Raw genomic sequence first — 14,602 nt, 5'->3', positions numbered from 1 at the left:
CGTGCAATACTTCACAGGTGCGATCATACCAGCACTAATGCACCGGATCCCATCAGCACTCCGCAGTTAAGCGTGCTTGGGCGAGAGTAGTACTAGGATGGGTGACCTCCTGGGAAGTCCTATTTTCTTTTCCTACGTTCTTTTCATCACTGTTTTCTTTTGCAATCAAATCCTAAATTATCACCTAAATCATTCCAACTGACTACTACCAAAATCTCTTCAGACCAAAACAACCCACCTCACGTCCCCGTGCCCCCGCGCCGCGCCAAGTGTTCAAACTTAGGCCCAATGCGAAACCCATATGTACATTGATCGTGCAATACTTCACAGGTGCGATCATACTAGCACTAATGCACCGGATCCCATCAGAACTCTGCAGTTAAGCGTGCTTGGGCGAGAGTAGTACTAGGATGGGTGACCTCCTGGGAAGTCCTCGTGTTGCACCTCTTTTTTACGTTATTTTCTTTTCCTACGTTCTTTTCATCACTGTTTTCTTTTGCAATCAAATCCTAAATTATCACCTAAATCATTCCAACTGACTACTACCAAAATCTCTTCAGACCAAAACAACCCACCTCACATCCCCGTGCCCCCGCGCCGCGCCAAGTGTTCAAACTTAGGCCCAATGCGAAACCCATATGTACATTGATCGTGCAATACTTCACAGGTGCGATCATACCAGCACTAATGCACCGGATCCCATCAGAACTCCGCAGTTAAGCGTGCTTGGGCGAGAGTAGTACTAGGATGGGTGACCTCCTGGGAAGTCCTCGTGTTGCACCTCTTTTTTACGTTATTTTCTTTTCCTACGTTCTTTTCATCACTGTTTTCTTTTGCAATCAAATCCTAAATTATCACCTAAATCATTCCAACTGACTACTACCAAAATCTCTTCAGACCAAAACAACCCACCTCACGTCCCCGTGCCCCTGCGCCGCGCCAAGTGTTCAAACTTAGGCCCAATGCGAAACCCATATGTACATTGATCGTGCAATACTTCACAGGTGCGATCATACCAGCACTAATGCACCGGATCCCATCAGAACTTCGCAGTTAAGCGTGCTTGGGCGAGAGTAGTACTAGGATGGGTGACCTCCTGGGAAGTCCTCGTGTTGCACCTCTTTTTTACGTTATTTTCTTTTCCTACGTTCTTTTCATCACTGTTTTCTTTTGCAATCAAATCCTAAATTATCACCTAAATCATTCCAACTGACTACTACCAAAATCTCTTCAGACCAAAACAACCCACCTCACGTCCCCGTGCCCCCGCGCCGCGCCAAGTGTTCAAACTTAGGCCCAATGCGAAACCCATATGTACATTGATCGTGCAATACTTCACAGGTGCGATCATACCAGCACTAATGCACCGGATCCCATCAGAACTCCGCAGTTAAGCGTGCTTGGGCGAGAGTAGTACTAGGATGGGTGACCTCCTGGGAAGTCCTCGTGTTGCACCTCTTTTTTACGTTATTTTCTTTTCCTACGTTCTTTTCATCACTGTTTTCTTTTGCAATCAAATCCTAAATTATCACCTAAATCATTCCAACTGACTACTACCAAAATCTCTTCAGACCAAAACAACCCACCTCACGTCCCCGTGCCCCCGCGCCGCGCCAAGTGTTCAAACTTAGGCCCAATGCGAAACCCATATGTACATTGATCGTGCAATACTTCACAGGTGCGATCATACCAGCACTAATGCACCGGATCCCATCAGAACTCCGCAGTTAAGCGTGCTTGGGCGAGAGTAGTACTAGGATGGGTGACCTCCTGGGAAGTCCTCGTGTTGCACCTCTTTTTTACGTTATTTTCTTTTCCTACGTTCTTTTCATCACTGTTTTCTTTTGCAATCAAATCCTAAATTATCACCTAAATCATTCCAACTGACTACTACCAAAATCTCTTCAGACCAAAACAACCCACCTCACGTCCCCGTGCCCCCGCGCCGCGCCAAGTGTTCAAACTTAGGCCCAATGCGAAACCCATATGTACATTGATCGTGCAATACTTCACAGGTGCGATCATACCAGCAATAATGCACCGGATCCCATCAGAACTCTGCAGTTAAGCGTGCTTGGGCGAGAGTAGTACTAGGATGGGTGACCTCCTGGGAAGTCCTCGTGTTGCACCTCTTTTTTACGTTATTTTCTTTTCCTACGTTCTTTTCATCACTGTTTTCTTTTGCAATCAAATCCTAAATTATCACCTAAATCATTCCAACTGACTACTACCAAAATCTCTTCAGACCAAAACAACCCACCTCACGTCCCCGTGCCCCCGCGCCGCGCCAAGTGTTCAAACTTAGGCCCAATGCGAAACCCATATGTACATTGATCGTGCAATACTTCACAGGTGCGATCATACCAGCACTAATGCACCGGATCCCATCAGAACTCCGCAGTTAAGCGTGCTTGGGCGAGAGTAGTACTAGGATGGGTGACCTCCTGGGAAGTCCTATTTTCTTTTCCTACGTTCTTTTCATCACTGTTTTCTTTTGCAATCAAATCCTAAATTATCACCTAAATCATTCCAACTGACTACTACCAAAATCTCTTCAGACCAAAACAACCCACCTCACGCCCCCGCGCCGCGCCAAGTGTTCAAACTTAGGCCCAATGCGAAACCCATATGTACATTGATCGTGCAATACTTCACAGGTGCGATCATACCAGCACTAATGCACCGGATCCCATCAGAACTCCGCAGTTAAGCGTGCTTGGGCGAGAGTAGTACTAGGATGGGTGACCTCCTGGGAAGTCCTATTTTCTTTTCCTACGTTCTTTTCATCACTGTTTTCTTTTGCAATCAAATCCTAAATTATCACCTAAATCATTCCAACTGACTACTACCAAAATCTCTTCAGACCAAAACAACCCACCTCACGTCCCCGTGCCCCCGCGCCGCGCCAAGTGTTCAAACTTAGGCCCAATGCGAAACCCATATGTACATTGATCGTGCAATACTTCACAGGTGCGATCATACCAGCACTAATGCACTGGATCCCATCAGAACTCCGCAGTTAAGCGTGCTTGGGCGAGAGTAGTACTAGGATGGGTGACCTCCTGGGAAGTCCTATTTTCTTTTCCTACGTTCTTTTCATCACTGTTTTCTTTTGCAATCAAATCCTAAATTATCACCTAAATCATTCCAACTGACTACTACCAAAATCTCTTCAGACCAAAACAACCCACCTCACGTCCCCGTGCCCCCGCGCCGCGCCAAGTGTTCAAACTTAGGCCCAATGCGAAACCCATATGTACATTGATCGTGCAATACTTCACAGGTGCGATCATACCAGCACTAATGCACCGGATCCCATCAGAACTCCGCAGTTAAGCGTGCTTGGGCGAGAGTAGTACTAGGATGGGTGACCTCCTGGGAAGTCCTCGTGTTGCACCTCTTTTTTACGTTATTTTCTTTTCCTACGTTCTTTTCATCACTGTTTTCTTTTGCAATCAAATCCTAAATTATCACCTAAATCATTCCAACTGACTACTACCAAAATCTCTTCAGACCAAAACAACCCACCTCACGTCCCCGTGCCCCCGCGCCGCGCCAAGTGTTCAAACTTAGGCCCAATGCGAAACCCATATGTACATTGATCGTGCAATACTTCACAGGTGCGATCATACCAGCACTAATGCACCGGATCCCATCAGCACTCCGCAGTTAAGCGTGCTTGGGCGAGAGTAGTACTAGGATGGGTGACCTCCTGGGAAGTCCTATTTTCTTTTCCTACGTTCTTTTCATCACTGTTTTCTTTTGCAATCAAATCCTAAATTATCACCTAAATCATTCCAACTGACTACTACCAAAATCTCTTCAGACCAAAACAACCCACCTCACGTCCCCGTGCCCCCGCGCCGCGCCAAGTGTTCAAACTTAGGCCCAATGCGAAACCCATATGTACATTGATCGTGCAATACTTCACAGGTGCGATCATACTAGCACTAATGCACCGGATCCCATCAGAACTCTGCAGTTAAGCGTGCTTGGGCGAGAGTAGTACTAGGATGGGTGACCTCCTGGGAAGTCCTCGTGTTGCACCTCTTTTTTACGTTATTTTCTTTTCCTACGTTCTTTTCATCACTGTTTTCTTTTGCAATCAAATCCTAAATTATCACCTAAATCATTCCAACTGACTACTACCAAAATCTCTTCAGACCAAAACAACCCACCTCACGTCCCCGTGCCCCTGCGCCGCGCCAAGTGTTCAAACTTAGGCCCAATGCGAAACCCATATGTACATTGATCGTGCAATACTTCACAGGTGCGATCATACCAGCACTAATGCACCGGATCCCATCAGAACTTCGCAGTTAAGCGTGCTTGGGCGAGAGTAGTACTAGGATGGGTGACCTCCTGGGAAGTCCTCGTGTTGCACCTCTTTTTTACGTTATTTTCTTTTCCTACGTTCTTTTCATCACTGTTTTCTTTTGCAATCAAATCCTAAATTATCACCTAAATCATTCCAACTGACTACTACCAAAATCTCTTCAGACCAAAACAACCCACCTCACGTCCCCGTGCCCCCGCGCCGCGCCAAGTGTTCAAACTTAGGCCCAATGCGAAACCCGTATGTACATTGATCGTGCAATACTTCACAGGTGCGATCATACCAGCACTAATGCACCGGATCCCATCAGAACTCCGCAGTTAAGCGTGCTTGGGCGAGAGTAGTACTAGGATGGGTGACCTCTTGGGAAGTCCTCGTGTTGCACCTCTTTTTTACGTTATTTTCTTTTCCTACGTTCTTTTCATCACTGTTTTCTTTTGCAATCAAATCCTAAATTATCACCTAAATCATTCCAACTGACTACTACCAAAATCTCTTCAGACCAAAACAACCCACCTCACGTCCCCGTGCCCCCGCGCCGCGCCAAGTGTTCAAACTTAGGCCCAATGCGAAACCCATATGTACATTGATCGTGCAATACTTCACAGGTGCGATCATACCAGCACTAATGCACTGGATCCCATCAGAACTCCGCAGTTAAGCGTGCTTGGGCGAGAGTAGTACTAGGATGGGTGACCTCCTGGGAAGTCCTATTTTCTTTTCCTACGTTCTTTTCATCACTGTTTTCTTTTGCAATCAAATCCTAAATTATCACCTAAATCATTCCAACTGACTACTACCAAAATCTCTTCAGACCAAAACAACCCACCTCACGTCCCCGTGCCCCCGCGCCGCGCCAAGTGTTCAAACTTAGGCCCAATGCGAAACCCATATGTACATTGATCGTGCAATACTTCACAGGTGCGATCATACCAGCACTAATGCACCGGATCCCATCAGAACTCCGCAGTTAAGCGTGCTTGGGCGAGAGTAGTACTAGGATGGGTGACCTCCTGGGAAGTCCTATTTTCTTTTCCTACGTTCTTTTCATCACTGTTTTCTTTTGCAATCAAATCCTAAATTATCACCTAAATCATTCCAACTGACTACTACCAAAATCTCTTCAGACCAAAACAACCCACCTCACGTCCCCGTGCCCCCGCGCCGCGCCAAGTGTTCAAACTTAGGCCCAATGCGAAACCCATATGTACATTGATCGTGCAATACTTCACAGGTGCGATCATACCAGCACTAATGCACCGGATCCCATCAGAACTCCGCAGCTAAGCGTGCTTGGGCGAGAGTAGTACTAGGATGGGTGACCTCCTGGGAAGTCCTCGTGTTGCACCTCTTTTTTACGTTATTTTCTTTTCCTACGTTCTTTTCATCACTGTTTTCTTTTGCAATCAAATCCTAAATTATCACCTAAATCATTCCAACTGACTACTACCAAAATCTCTTCAGACCAAAACAACCCACCTCACGTCCCCGTGCCCCCGCGCCGCGCCAAGTGTTCAAACTTAGGCCCAATGCGAAACCCATATGTACATTGATCGTGCAATACTTCACAGGTGCGATCATACCAGCACTAATGCACCGGATCCCATCAGAACTTCGCAGTTAAGCGTGCTTGGGCGAGAGTAGTACTAGGATGGGTGACCTCCTGGGAAGTCCTCGTGTTGCACCTCTTTTTTACGTTATTTTCTTTTCCTACGTTCTTTTCATCACTGTTTTCTTTTGCAATCAAATCCTAAATTATCACCTAAATCATTCCAACTGACTACTACCAAAATCTCTTCAGACCAAAACAACCCACCTCACGTCCCCGTGCCCCCGCGCCGCGCCAAGTGTTCAAACTTAGGCCCAATGCGAAACCCATATGTACATTGATCGTGCAATACTTCACAGGTGCGATCATACCAGCACTAATGCACCGGATCCCATCAGAACTCCGCAGTTAAGCGTGCTTGGGCGAGAGTAGTACTAGGATGGGTGACCTCCTGGGAAGTCCTCGTGTTGCACCTCTTTTTTACGTTATTTTCTTTTCCTACGTTCTTTTCATCACTGTTTTCTTTTGCAATCAAATCCTAAATTATCACCTAAATCATTCCAACTGACTACTACCAAAATCTCTTCAGAGCAAAACAACCCACCTCACGTCCCCGTGCCCCCGCGCCGCGCCAAGTGTTTAAACTTAGGCCCAATGCGAAACCCATATGTACATTGATCGTGCAATACTTCACAGTGCGATCATACCAGCACTGATGCACCGGATCCCATCAGAACTCCGCAGTTAAGCGTGCTTGGGCGAGAGTAGTACTAGGATGGGTGACCTCCTGGGAAGTCCTCGTGTTGCACCTCTTTTATACGTTATTTTCTTTTCCTACGTTCTTTTCATCACTGTTTTCTTTTGCAATCAAATCCTAAATTATCACCTAAATCATTCCAACTGACTACTACCAAAATCTCTTCAGACCAAAACAACCCACCTCACGTCCCCGTGCCCCCGCGCCGCGCCAAGTGTTCAAACTTAGGCCCAATGCGAAACCCATATGTACATTGATCGTGCAATACTTCACAGGTGCGATCATACCAGCACTAATGCACCGGATCCCATCAGAACTTCGCAGTTAAGCGTGCTTGGGCGAGAGTAGTACTAGGATGGGTGACCTCCTGGGAAGTCCTCGTGTTGCACCTCTTTTTTACGTTATTTTCTTTTCCTACGTTCTTTTCATCACTGTTTTCTTTTGCAATCAAATCCTAAATTATCACCTAAATCATTCCAACTGACTACTACCAAAATCTCTTCAGACCAAAACAACCCACCTCACGTCCCCGTGCCCCCGCGCCGCGCCAAGTGTTCAAACTTAGGCCCAATGCGAAACCCGTATGTACATTGATCGTGCAATACTTCACAGGTGCGATCATACCAGCACTAATGCACCGGATCCCATCAGAACTCCGCAGTTAAGCGTGCTTGGGCGAGAGTAGTACTAGGATGGGTGACCTCTTGGGAAGTCCTCGTGTTGCACCTCTTTTTTACGTTATTTTCTTTTCCTACGTTCTTTTCATCACTGTTTTCTTTTGCAATCAAATCCTAAATTATCACCTAAATCATTCCAACTGACTACTACCAAAATCTCTTCAGACCAAAACAACCCACCTCACGTCCCCGTGCCCCCGCGCCGCGCCAAGTGTTCAAACTTAGGCCCAATGCGAAACCCATATGTACATTGATCGTGCAATACTTCACAGGTGCGATCATACCAGCACTAATGCACTGGATCCCATCAGAACTCCGCAGTTAAGCGTGCTTGGGCGAGAGTAGTACTAGGATGGGTGACCTCCTGGGAAGTCCTATTTTCTTTTCCTACGTTCTTTTCATCACTGTTTTCTTTTGCAATCAAATCCTAAATTATCACCTAAATCATTCCAACTGACTACTACCAAAATCTCTTCAGACCAAAACAACCCACCTCACGTCCCCGTGCCCCCGCGCCGCGCCAAGTGTTCAAACTTAGGCCCAATGCGAAACCCATATGTACATTGATCGTGCAATACTTCACAGGTGCGATCATACCAGCACTAATGCACCGGATCCCATCAGAACTCCGCAGTTAAGCGTGCTTGGGCGAGAGTAGTACTAGGATGGGTGACCTCCTGGGAAGTCCTATTTTCTTTTCCTACGTTCTTTTCATCACTGTTTTCTTTTGCAATCAAATCCTAAATTATCACCTAAATCATTCCAACTGACTACTACCAAAATCTCTTCAGACCAAAACAACCCACCTCACGTCCCCGTGCCCCCGCGCCGCGCCAAGTGTTCAAACTTAGGCCCAATGCGAAACCCATATGTACATTGATCGTGCAATACTTCACAGGTGCGATCATACCAGCACTAATGCACTGGATCCCATCAGAACTCCGCAGTTAAGCGTGCTTGGGCGAGAGTAGTACTAGGATGGGTGACCTCCTGGGAAGTCCTATTTTCTTTTCCTACGTTCTTTTCATCACTGTTTTCTTTTGCAATCAAATCCTAAATTATCACCTAAATCATTCCAACTGACTACTACCAAAATCTCTTCAGACCAAAACAACCCACCTCACGTCCCCGTGCCCCCGCGCCGCGCCAAGTGTTCAAACTTAGGCCCAATGCGAAACCCATATGTACATTGATCGTGCAATACTTCACAGGTGCGATCATACCAGCACTAATGCACCGGATCCCATCAGAACTCCGCAGTTAAGCGTGCTTGGGCGAGAGTAGTACTAGGATGGGTGACCTCCTGGGAAGTCCTCGTGTTGCACCTCTTTTTTACGTTATTTTCTTTTCCTACGTTCTTTTCATCACTGTTTTCTTTTGCAATCAAATCCTAAATTATCACCTAAATCATTCCAACTGACTACTACCAAAATCTCTTCAGACCAAAACAACCCACCTCACGTCCCCGTGCCCCCGCGCCGCGCCAAGTGTTCAAACTTAGGCCCAATGCGAAACCCATATGTACATTGATCGTGCAATACTTCACAGGTGCGATCATACCAGCACTAATGCACCGGATCCCATCAGCACTCCGCAGTTAAGCGTGCTTGGGCGAGAGTAGTACTAGGATGGGTGACCTCCTGGGAAGTCCTATTTTCTTTTCCTACGTTCTTTTCATCACTGTTTTCTTTTGCAATCAAATCCTAAATTATCACCTAAATCATTCCAACTGACTACTACCAAAATCTCTTCAGACCAAAACAACCCACCTCACGTCCCCGTGCCCCCGCGCCGCGCCAAGTGTTCAAACTTAGGCCCAATGCGAAACCCATATGTACATTGATCGTGCAATACTTCACAGGTGCGATCATACTAGCACTAATGCACCGGATCCCATCAGAACTCTGCAGTTAAGCGTGCTTGGGCGAGAGTAGTACTAGGATGGGTGACCTCCTGGGAAGTCCTCGTGTTGCACCTCTTTTTTACGTTATTTTCTTTTCCTACGTTCTTTTCATCACTGTTTTCTTTTGCAATCAAATCCTAAATTATCACCTAAATCATTCCAACTGACTACTACCAAAATCTCTTCAGACCAAAACAACCCACCTCACGTCCCCGTGCCCCTGCGCCGCGCCAAGTGTTCAAACTTAGGCCCAATGCGAAACCCATATGTACATTGATCGTGCAATACTTCACAGGTGCGATCATACCAGCACTAATGCACCGGATCCCATCAGAACTTCGCAGTTAAGCGTGCTTGGGCGAGAGTAGTACTAGGATGGGTGACCTCCTGGGAAGTCCTCGTGTTGCACCTCTTTTTTACGTTATTTTCTTTTCCTACGTTCTTTTCATCACTGTTTTCTTTTGCAATCAAATCCTAAATTATCACCTAAATCATTCCAACTGACTACTACCAAAATCTCTTCAGACCAAAACAACCCACCTCACGTCCCCGTGCCCCCGCGCCGCGCCAAGTGTTCAAACTTAGGCCCAATGCGAAACCCGTATGTACATTGATCGTGCAATACTTCACAGGTGCGATCATACCAGCACTAATGCACCGGATCCCATCAGAACTCCGCAGTTAAGCGTGCTTGGGCGAGAGTAGTACTAGGATGGGTGACCTCTTGGGAAGTCCTCGTGTTGCACCTCTTTTTTACGTTATTTTCTTTTCCTACGTTCTTTTCATCACTGTTTTCTTTTGCAATCAAATCCTAAATTATCACCTAAATCATTCCAACTGACTACTACCAAAATCTCTTCAGACCAAAACAACCCACCTCACGTCCCCGTGCCCCCGCGCCGCGCCAAGTGTTCAAACTTAGGCCCAATGCGAAACCCATATGTACATTGATCGTGCAATACTTCACAGGTGCGATCATACCAGCACTAATGCACTGGATCCCATCAGAACTCCGCAGTTAAGCGTGCTTGGGCGAGAGTAGTACTAGGATGGGTGACCTCCTGGGAAGTCCTATTTTCTTTTCCTACGTTCTTTTCATCACTGTTTTCTTTTGCAATCAAATCCTAAATTATCACCTAAATCATTCCAACTGACTACTACCAAAATCTCTTCAGACCAAAACAACCCACCTCACGTCCCCGTGCCCCCGCGCCGCGCCAAGTGTTCAAACTTAGGCCCAATGCGAAACCCATATGTACATTGATCGTGCAATACTTCACAGGTGCGATCATACCAGCACTAATGCACCGGATCCCATCAGAACTCCGCAGTTAAGCGTGCTTGGGCGAGAGTAGTACTAGGATGGGTGACCTCCTGGGAAGTCCTATTTTCTTTTCCTACGTTCTTTTCATCACTGTTTTCTTTTGCAATCAAATCCTAAATTATCACCTAAATCATTCCAACTGACTACTACCAAAATCTCTTCAGACCAAAACAACCCACCTCACGTCCCCGTGCCCCCGCGCCGCGCCAAGTGTTCAAACTTAGGCCCAATGCGAAACCCATATGTACATTGATCGTGCAATACTTCACAGGTGCGATCATACCAGCACTAATGCACCGGATCCCATCAGAACTCCGCAGCTAAGCGTGCTTGGGCGAGAGTAGTACTAGGATGGGTGACCTCCTGGGAAGTCCTCGTGTTGCACCTCTTTTTTACGTTATTTTCTTTTCCTACGTTCTTTTCATCACTGTTTTCTTTTGCAATCAAATCCTAAATTATCACCTAAATCATTCCAACTGACTACTACCAAAATCTCTTCAGACCAAAACAACCCACCTCACGTCCCCGTGCCCCCGCGCCGCGCCAAGTGTTCAAACTTAGGCCCAATGCGAAACCCATATGTACATTGATCGTGCAATACTTCACAGGTGCGATCATACCAGCACTAATGCACCGGATCCCATCAGAACTTCGCAGTTAAGCGTGCTTGGGCGAGAGTAGTACTAGGATGGGTGACCTCCTGGGAAGTCCTCGTGTTGCACCTCTTTTTTACGTTATTTTCTTTTCCTACGTTCTTTTCATCACTGTTTTCTTTTGCAATCAAATCCTAAATTATCACCTAAATCATTCCAACTGACTACTACCAAAATCTCTTCAGACCAAAACAACCCACCTCACGTCCCCGTGCCCCCGCGCCGCGCCAAGTGTTCAAACTTAGGCCCAATGCGAAACCCATATGTACATTGATCGTGCAATACTTCACAGGTGCGATCATACCAGCACTAATGCACCGGATCCCATCAGAACTCCGTAGTTAAGCGTGCTTGGGCGAGAGTAGTACTAGGATGGGTGACCTCCTGGGAAGTCCTCGTGTTGCACCTCTTTTTTACGTTATTTTCTTTTCCTACGTTCTTTTCATCACTGTTTTCTTTTGCAATCAAATCCTAAATTATCACCTAAATCATTCCAACTGACTACTACCAAAATCTCTTCAGAGCAAAACAACCCACCTCACGTCCCCGTGCCCCCGCGCCGCGCCAAGTGTTTAAACTTAGGCCCAATGCGAAACCCATATGTACATTGATCGTGCAATACTTCACAGTGCGATCATACCAGCACTGATGCACCGGATCCCATCAGAACTCCGCAGTTAAGCGTGCTTGGGCGAGAGTAGTACTAGGATGGGTGACCTCCTGGGAAGTCCTCGTGTTGCACCTCTTTTATACGTTATTTTCTTTTCCTACGTTCTTTTCATCACTGTTTTCTTTTGCAATCAAATCCTAAATTATCACCTAAATCATTCCAACTGACTACTACCAAAATCTCTTCAGACCAAAACAACCCACCTCACGTCCCCGTGCCCCCGCGCCGCGCCAAGTGTTCAAACTTAGGCCCAATGCGAAACCCATATGTACATTGATCGTGCAATACTTCACAGGTGCGATCATACCAGCACTAATGCACCGGATCCCATCAGAACTTCGCAGTTAAGCGTGCTTGGGCGAGAGTAGTACTAGGATGGGTGACCTCCTGGGAAGTCCTCGTGTTGCACCTCTTTTTTACGTTATTTTCTTTTCCTACGTTCTTTTCATCACTGTTTTCTTTTGCAATCAAATCCTAAATTATCACCTAAATCATTCCAACTGACTACTACCAAAATCTCTTCAGACCAAAACAACCCACCTCACGTCCCCGTGCCCCCGCGCCGCGCCAAGTGTTCAAACTTAGGCCCAATGCGAAACCCGTATGTACATTGATCGTGCAATACTTCACAGGTGCGATCATACCAGCACTAATGCACCGGATCCCATCAGAACTCCGCAGTTAAGCGTGCTTGGGCGAGAGTAGTACTAGGATGGGTGACCTCTTGGGAAGTCCTCGTGTTGCACCTCTTTTTTACGTTATTTTCTTTTCCTACGTTCTTTTCATCACTGTTTTCTTTTGCAATCAAATCCTAAATTATCACCTAAATCATTCCAACTGACTACTACCAAAATCTCTTCAGACCAAAACAACCCACCTCACGTCCCCGTGCCCCCGCGCCGCGCCAAGTGTTCAAACTTAGGCCCAATGCGAAACCCATATGTACATTGATCGTGCAATACTTCACAGGTGCGATCATACCAGCACTAATGCACTGGATCCCATCAGAACTCCGCAGTTAAGCGTGCTTGGGCGAGAGTAGTACTAGGATGGGTGACCTCCTGGGAAGTCCTATTTTCTTTTCCTACGTTCTTTTCATCACTGTTTTCTTTTGCAATCAAATCCTAAATTATCACCTAAATCATTCCAACTGACTACTACCAAAATCTCTTCAGACCAAAACAACCCACCTCACGTCCCCGTGCCCCCGCGCCGCGCCAAGTGTTCAAACTTAGGCCCAATGCGAAACCCATATGTACATTGATCGTGCAATACTTCACAGGTGCGATCATACCAGCACTAATGCACCGGATCCCATCAGAACTCCGCAGTTAAGCGTGCTTGGGCGAGAGTAGTACTAGGATGGGTGACCTCCTGGGAAGTCCTATTTTCTTTTCCTACGTTCTTTTCATCACTGTTTTCTTTTGCAATCAAATCCTAAATTATCACCTAAATCATTCCAACTGACTACTACCAAAATCTCTTCAGACCAAAACAACCCACCTCACGTCCCCGTGCCCCCGCGCCGCGCCAAGTGTTCAAACTTAGGCCCAATGCGAAACCCATATGTACATTGATCGTGCAATACTTCACAGGTGCGATCATACCAGCACTAATGCACTGGATCCCATCAGAACTCCGCAGTTAAGCGTGCTTGGGCGAGAGTAGTACTAGGATGGGTGACCTCCTGGGAAGTCCTATTTTCTTTTCCTACGTTCTTTTCATCACTGTTTTCTTTTGCAATCAAATCCTAAATTATCACCTAAATCATTCCAACTGACTACTACCAAAATCTCTTCAGACCAAAACAACCCACCTCACGTCCCCGTGCCCCCGCGCCGCGCCAAGTGTTCAAACTTAGGCCCAATGCGAAACCCATATGTACATTGATCGTGCAATACTTCACAGGTGCGATCATACCAGCACTAATGCACCGGATCCCATCAGAACTCCGCAGTTAAGCGTGCTTGGGCGAGAGTAGTACTAGGATGGGTGACCTCCTGGGAAGTCCTCGTGTTGCACCTCTTTTTTACGTTATTTTCTTTTCCTACGTTCTTTTCATCACTGTTTTCTTTTGCAATCAAATCCTAAATTATCACCTAAATCATTCCAACTGACTACTACCAAAATCTCTTCAGACCAAAACAACCCACCTCACGTCCCCGTGCCCCCGCGCCGCGCCAAGTGTTCAAACTTAGGCCCAATGCGAAACCCATATGTACATTGATCGTGCAATACTTCACAGGTGCGATCATACCAGCACTAATGCACCGGATCCCATCAGAACTTCGCAGTTAAGCGTGCTTGGGCGAGAGTAGTACTAGGATGGGTGACCTCCTGGGAAGTCCTCGTGTTGCACCTCTTTTTTACGTTATTTTCTTTTCCTACGTTCTTTTCATCACTGTTTTCTTTTGCAATCAAATCCTAAATTATCACCTAAATCATTCCAACTGACTACTACCAAAATCTCTTCAGACCAAAACAACCCACCTCACGTCCCCGTGCCCCCGCGCCGCGCCAAGTGTTCAAACTTAGGCCCAATGCGAAACCCATATGTACATTGATCGTGCAATACTTCACAGGTGCGATCATACCAGCACTAATGCACCGGATCCCATCAGAACTCCGCAGTTAAGCGTGCTTGGGCGAGAGTAGTACTAGGATGGGTGACCTCCTGGGAAGTCCTCGTGTTGCACCTCTTTTTTACGTTATTTTCTTTTCCTACGTTCTTTT

The 14,602-nt window shown here is 46.6% G+C and overlaps 29 non-coding genes and 16 pseudogenes across 29 annotated transcripts; all 45 read left to right on the top strand.

The window, feature by feature from the left end:
• Positions 1–15: 15 nt before the first annotated feature.
• On the top strand, positions 16–134 carry LOC146881291 (5S ribosomal RNA; annotated as a pseudogene).
• A 194-nt stretch (positions 135–328) lies between these two features.
• Positions 329–447, top strand: LOC146881290 (5S ribosomal RNA). Its single transcript, XR_014987183.1, has one exon. It is a non-coding gene; the product is annotated as a 5S ribosomal RNA (ribosomal RNA).
• A 218-nt stretch (positions 448–665) lies between these two features.
• On the top strand, positions 666–784 carry LOC146881289 (5S ribosomal RNA). Its single transcript, XR_014986919.1, has one exon. It is a non-coding gene; the product is annotated as a 5S ribosomal RNA (ribosomal RNA).
• Positions 785–1,002: 218 nt separating this feature from the next.
• On the top strand, positions 1,003–1,121 carry LOC146881288 (5S ribosomal RNA). Its single transcript, XR_014987125.1, has one exon. It is a non-coding gene; the product is annotated as a 5S ribosomal RNA (ribosomal RNA).
• A 218-nt stretch (positions 1,122–1,339) lies between these two features.
• On the top strand, positions 1,340–1,458 carry LOC146881287 (5S ribosomal RNA). The gene has a single exon (XR_014986918.1). It is a non-coding gene; the product is annotated as a 5S ribosomal RNA (ribosomal RNA).
• Positions 1,459–1,676: 218 nt separating this feature from the next.
• Positions 1,677–1,795, top strand: LOC146881286 (5S ribosomal RNA). The gene has a single exon (XR_014986917.1). It is a non-coding gene; the product is annotated as a 5S ribosomal RNA (ribosomal RNA).
• A 218-nt stretch (positions 1,796–2,013) lies between these two features.
• Positions 2,014–2,132, top strand: LOC146881285 (5S ribosomal RNA). Its single transcript, XR_014987223.1, has one exon. It is a non-coding gene; the product is annotated as a 5S ribosomal RNA (ribosomal RNA).
• Positions 2,133–2,350: 218 nt separating this feature from the next.
• On the top strand, positions 2,351–2,469 carry LOC146881284 (5S ribosomal RNA; annotated as a pseudogene).
• A 186-nt stretch (positions 2,470–2,655) lies between these two features.
• On the top strand, positions 2,656–2,774 carry LOC146881283 (5S ribosomal RNA; annotated as a pseudogene).
• Positions 2,775–2,968: 194 nt separating this feature from the next.
• LOC146881282 (5S ribosomal RNA) lies at positions 2,969–3,087 on the top strand (annotated as a pseudogene).
• A 194-nt stretch (positions 3,088–3,281) lies between these two features.
• On the top strand, positions 3,282–3,400 carry LOC146881281 (5S ribosomal RNA). The gene has a single exon (XR_014986916.1). It is a non-coding gene; the product is annotated as a 5S ribosomal RNA (ribosomal RNA).
• A 218-nt stretch (positions 3,401–3,618) lies between these two features.
• LOC146881280 (5S ribosomal RNA) lies at positions 3,619–3,737 on the top strand (annotated as a pseudogene).
• A 194-nt stretch (positions 3,738–3,931) lies between these two features.
• LOC146881279 (5S ribosomal RNA) lies at positions 3,932–4,050 on the top strand. Its single transcript, XR_014987182.1, has one exon. It is a non-coding gene; the product is annotated as a 5S ribosomal RNA (ribosomal RNA).
• Positions 4,051–4,268: 218 nt separating this feature from the next.
• LOC146881278 (5S ribosomal RNA) lies at positions 4,269–4,387 on the top strand. Its single transcript, XR_014987124.1, has one exon. It is a non-coding gene; the product is annotated as a 5S ribosomal RNA (ribosomal RNA).
• A 218-nt stretch (positions 4,388–4,605) lies between these two features.
• LOC146881277 (5S ribosomal RNA) lies at positions 4,606–4,724 on the top strand. Its single transcript, XR_014987025.1, has one exon. It is a non-coding gene; the product is annotated as a 5S ribosomal RNA (ribosomal RNA).
• A 218-nt stretch (positions 4,725–4,942) lies between these two features.
• On the top strand, positions 4,943–5,061 carry LOC146881276 (5S ribosomal RNA; annotated as a pseudogene).
• A 194-nt stretch (positions 5,062–5,255) lies between these two features.
• Positions 5,256–5,374, top strand: LOC146881275 (5S ribosomal RNA; annotated as a pseudogene).
• Positions 5,375–5,568: 194 nt separating this feature from the next.
• LOC146881274 (5S ribosomal RNA) lies at positions 5,569–5,687 on the top strand. The gene has a single exon (XR_014986987.1). It is a non-coding gene; the product is annotated as a 5S ribosomal RNA (ribosomal RNA).
• A 218-nt stretch (positions 5,688–5,905) lies between these two features.
• Positions 5,906–6,024, top strand: LOC146881273 (5S ribosomal RNA). The gene has a single exon (XR_014987123.1). It is a non-coding gene; the product is annotated as a 5S ribosomal RNA (ribosomal RNA).
• A 218-nt stretch (positions 6,025–6,242) lies between these two features.
• LOC146881272 (5S ribosomal RNA) lies at positions 6,243–6,361 on the top strand. Its single transcript, XR_014986915.1, has one exon. It is a non-coding gene; the product is annotated as a 5S ribosomal RNA (ribosomal RNA).
• Positions 6,362–6,578: 217 nt separating this feature from the next.
• On the top strand, positions 6,579–6,697 carry LOC146881271 (5S ribosomal RNA). Its single transcript, XR_014987214.1, has one exon. It is a non-coding gene; the product is annotated as a 5S ribosomal RNA (ribosomal RNA).
• A 218-nt stretch (positions 6,698–6,915) lies between these two features.
• LOC146881270 (5S ribosomal RNA) lies at positions 6,916–7,034 on the top strand. The gene has a single exon (XR_014987122.1). It is a non-coding gene; the product is annotated as a 5S ribosomal RNA (ribosomal RNA).
• A 218-nt stretch (positions 7,035–7,252) lies between these two features.
• LOC146881269 (5S ribosomal RNA) lies at positions 7,253–7,371 on the top strand. Its single transcript, XR_014987024.1, has one exon. It is a non-coding gene; the product is annotated as a 5S ribosomal RNA (ribosomal RNA).
• A 218-nt stretch (positions 7,372–7,589) lies between these two features.
• LOC146881268 (5S ribosomal RNA) lies at positions 7,590–7,708 on the top strand (annotated as a pseudogene).
• A 194-nt stretch (positions 7,709–7,902) lies between these two features.
• LOC146881267 (5S ribosomal RNA) lies at positions 7,903–8,021 on the top strand (annotated as a pseudogene).
• Positions 8,022–8,215: 194 nt separating this feature from the next.
• LOC146881266 (5S ribosomal RNA) lies at positions 8,216–8,334 on the top strand (annotated as a pseudogene).
• Positions 8,335–8,528: 194 nt separating this feature from the next.
• LOC146881265 (5S ribosomal RNA) lies at positions 8,529–8,647 on the top strand. The gene has a single exon (XR_014986914.1). It is a non-coding gene; the product is annotated as a 5S ribosomal RNA (ribosomal RNA).
• Positions 8,648–8,865: 218 nt separating this feature from the next.
• LOC146881264 (5S ribosomal RNA) lies at positions 8,866–8,984 on the top strand (annotated as a pseudogene).
• Positions 8,985–9,178: 194 nt separating this feature from the next.
• On the top strand, positions 9,179–9,297 carry LOC146881263 (5S ribosomal RNA). Its single transcript, XR_014987181.1, has one exon. It is a non-coding gene; the product is annotated as a 5S ribosomal RNA (ribosomal RNA).
• Positions 9,298–9,515: 218 nt separating this feature from the next.
• On the top strand, positions 9,516–9,634 carry LOC146881262 (5S ribosomal RNA). The gene has a single exon (XR_014987121.1). It is a non-coding gene; the product is annotated as a 5S ribosomal RNA (ribosomal RNA).
• A 218-nt stretch (positions 9,635–9,852) lies between these two features.
• Positions 9,853–9,971, top strand: LOC146881261 (5S ribosomal RNA). Its single transcript, XR_014987023.1, has one exon. It is a non-coding gene; the product is annotated as a 5S ribosomal RNA (ribosomal RNA).
• Positions 9,972–10,189: 218 nt separating this feature from the next.
• Positions 10,190–10,308, top strand: LOC146881260 (5S ribosomal RNA; annotated as a pseudogene).
• Positions 10,309–10,502: 194 nt separating this feature from the next.
• Positions 10,503–10,621, top strand: LOC146881259 (5S ribosomal RNA; annotated as a pseudogene).
• Positions 10,622–10,815: 194 nt separating this feature from the next.
• LOC146881258 (5S ribosomal RNA) lies at positions 10,816–10,934 on the top strand. The gene has a single exon (XR_014986985.1). It is a non-coding gene; the product is annotated as a 5S ribosomal RNA (ribosomal RNA).
• Positions 10,935–11,152: 218 nt separating this feature from the next.
• On the top strand, positions 11,153–11,271 carry LOC146881257 (5S ribosomal RNA). Its single transcript, XR_014987120.1, has one exon. It is a non-coding gene; the product is annotated as a 5S ribosomal RNA (ribosomal RNA).
• A 218-nt stretch (positions 11,272–11,489) lies between these two features.
• LOC146881256 (5S ribosomal RNA) lies at positions 11,490–11,608 on the top strand. Its single transcript, XR_014986992.1, has one exon. It is a non-coding gene; the product is annotated as a 5S ribosomal RNA (ribosomal RNA).
• A 217-nt stretch (positions 11,609–11,825) lies between these two features.
• Positions 11,826–11,944, top strand: LOC146881255 (5S ribosomal RNA). Its single transcript, XR_014987213.1, has one exon. It is a non-coding gene; the product is annotated as a 5S ribosomal RNA (ribosomal RNA).
• Positions 11,945–12,162: 218 nt separating this feature from the next.
• On the top strand, positions 12,163–12,281 carry LOC146881254 (5S ribosomal RNA). The gene has a single exon (XR_014987119.1). It is a non-coding gene; the product is annotated as a 5S ribosomal RNA (ribosomal RNA).
• Positions 12,282–12,499: 218 nt separating this feature from the next.
• Positions 12,500–12,618, top strand: LOC146881253 (5S ribosomal RNA). The gene has a single exon (XR_014987022.1). It is a non-coding gene; the product is annotated as a 5S ribosomal RNA (ribosomal RNA).
• Positions 12,619–12,836: 218 nt separating this feature from the next.
• LOC146881252 (5S ribosomal RNA) lies at positions 12,837–12,955 on the top strand (annotated as a pseudogene).
• Positions 12,956–13,149: 194 nt separating this feature from the next.
• Positions 13,150–13,268, top strand: LOC146881251 (5S ribosomal RNA; annotated as a pseudogene).
• A 194-nt stretch (positions 13,269–13,462) lies between these two features.
• On the top strand, positions 13,463–13,581 carry LOC146881250 (5S ribosomal RNA; annotated as a pseudogene).
• Positions 13,582–13,775: 194 nt separating this feature from the next.
• On the top strand, positions 13,776–13,894 carry LOC146881249 (5S ribosomal RNA). Its single transcript, XR_014986913.1, has one exon. It is a non-coding gene; the product is annotated as a 5S ribosomal RNA (ribosomal RNA).
• A 218-nt stretch (positions 13,895–14,112) lies between these two features.
• LOC146881248 (5S ribosomal RNA) lies at positions 14,113–14,231 on the top strand. The gene has a single exon (XR_014987118.1). It is a non-coding gene; the product is annotated as a 5S ribosomal RNA (ribosomal RNA).
• Positions 14,232–14,449: 218 nt separating this feature from the next.
• On the top strand, positions 14,450–14,568 carry LOC146881247 (5S ribosomal RNA). Its single transcript, XR_014986912.1, has one exon. It is a non-coding gene; the product is annotated as a 5S ribosomal RNA (ribosomal RNA).
• Positions 14,569–14,602: the final 34 nt, after the last annotated feature.

The sequence above is a fragment of the Vigna unguiculata genome, chromosome 11 (assembly GCF_037176805.1).
Source record: "Vigna unguiculata cultivar grain cowpea cultivar isolate G323 ecotype 2 chromosome 11, ASM3717680v1, whole genome shotgun sequence".
NCBI lineage: Eukaryota > Viridiplantae > Streptophyta > Magnoliopsida > Fabales > Fabaceae > Vigna > Vigna unguiculata.
This window is presented reverse-complemented; position numbering and strand designations above follow the sequence as displayed.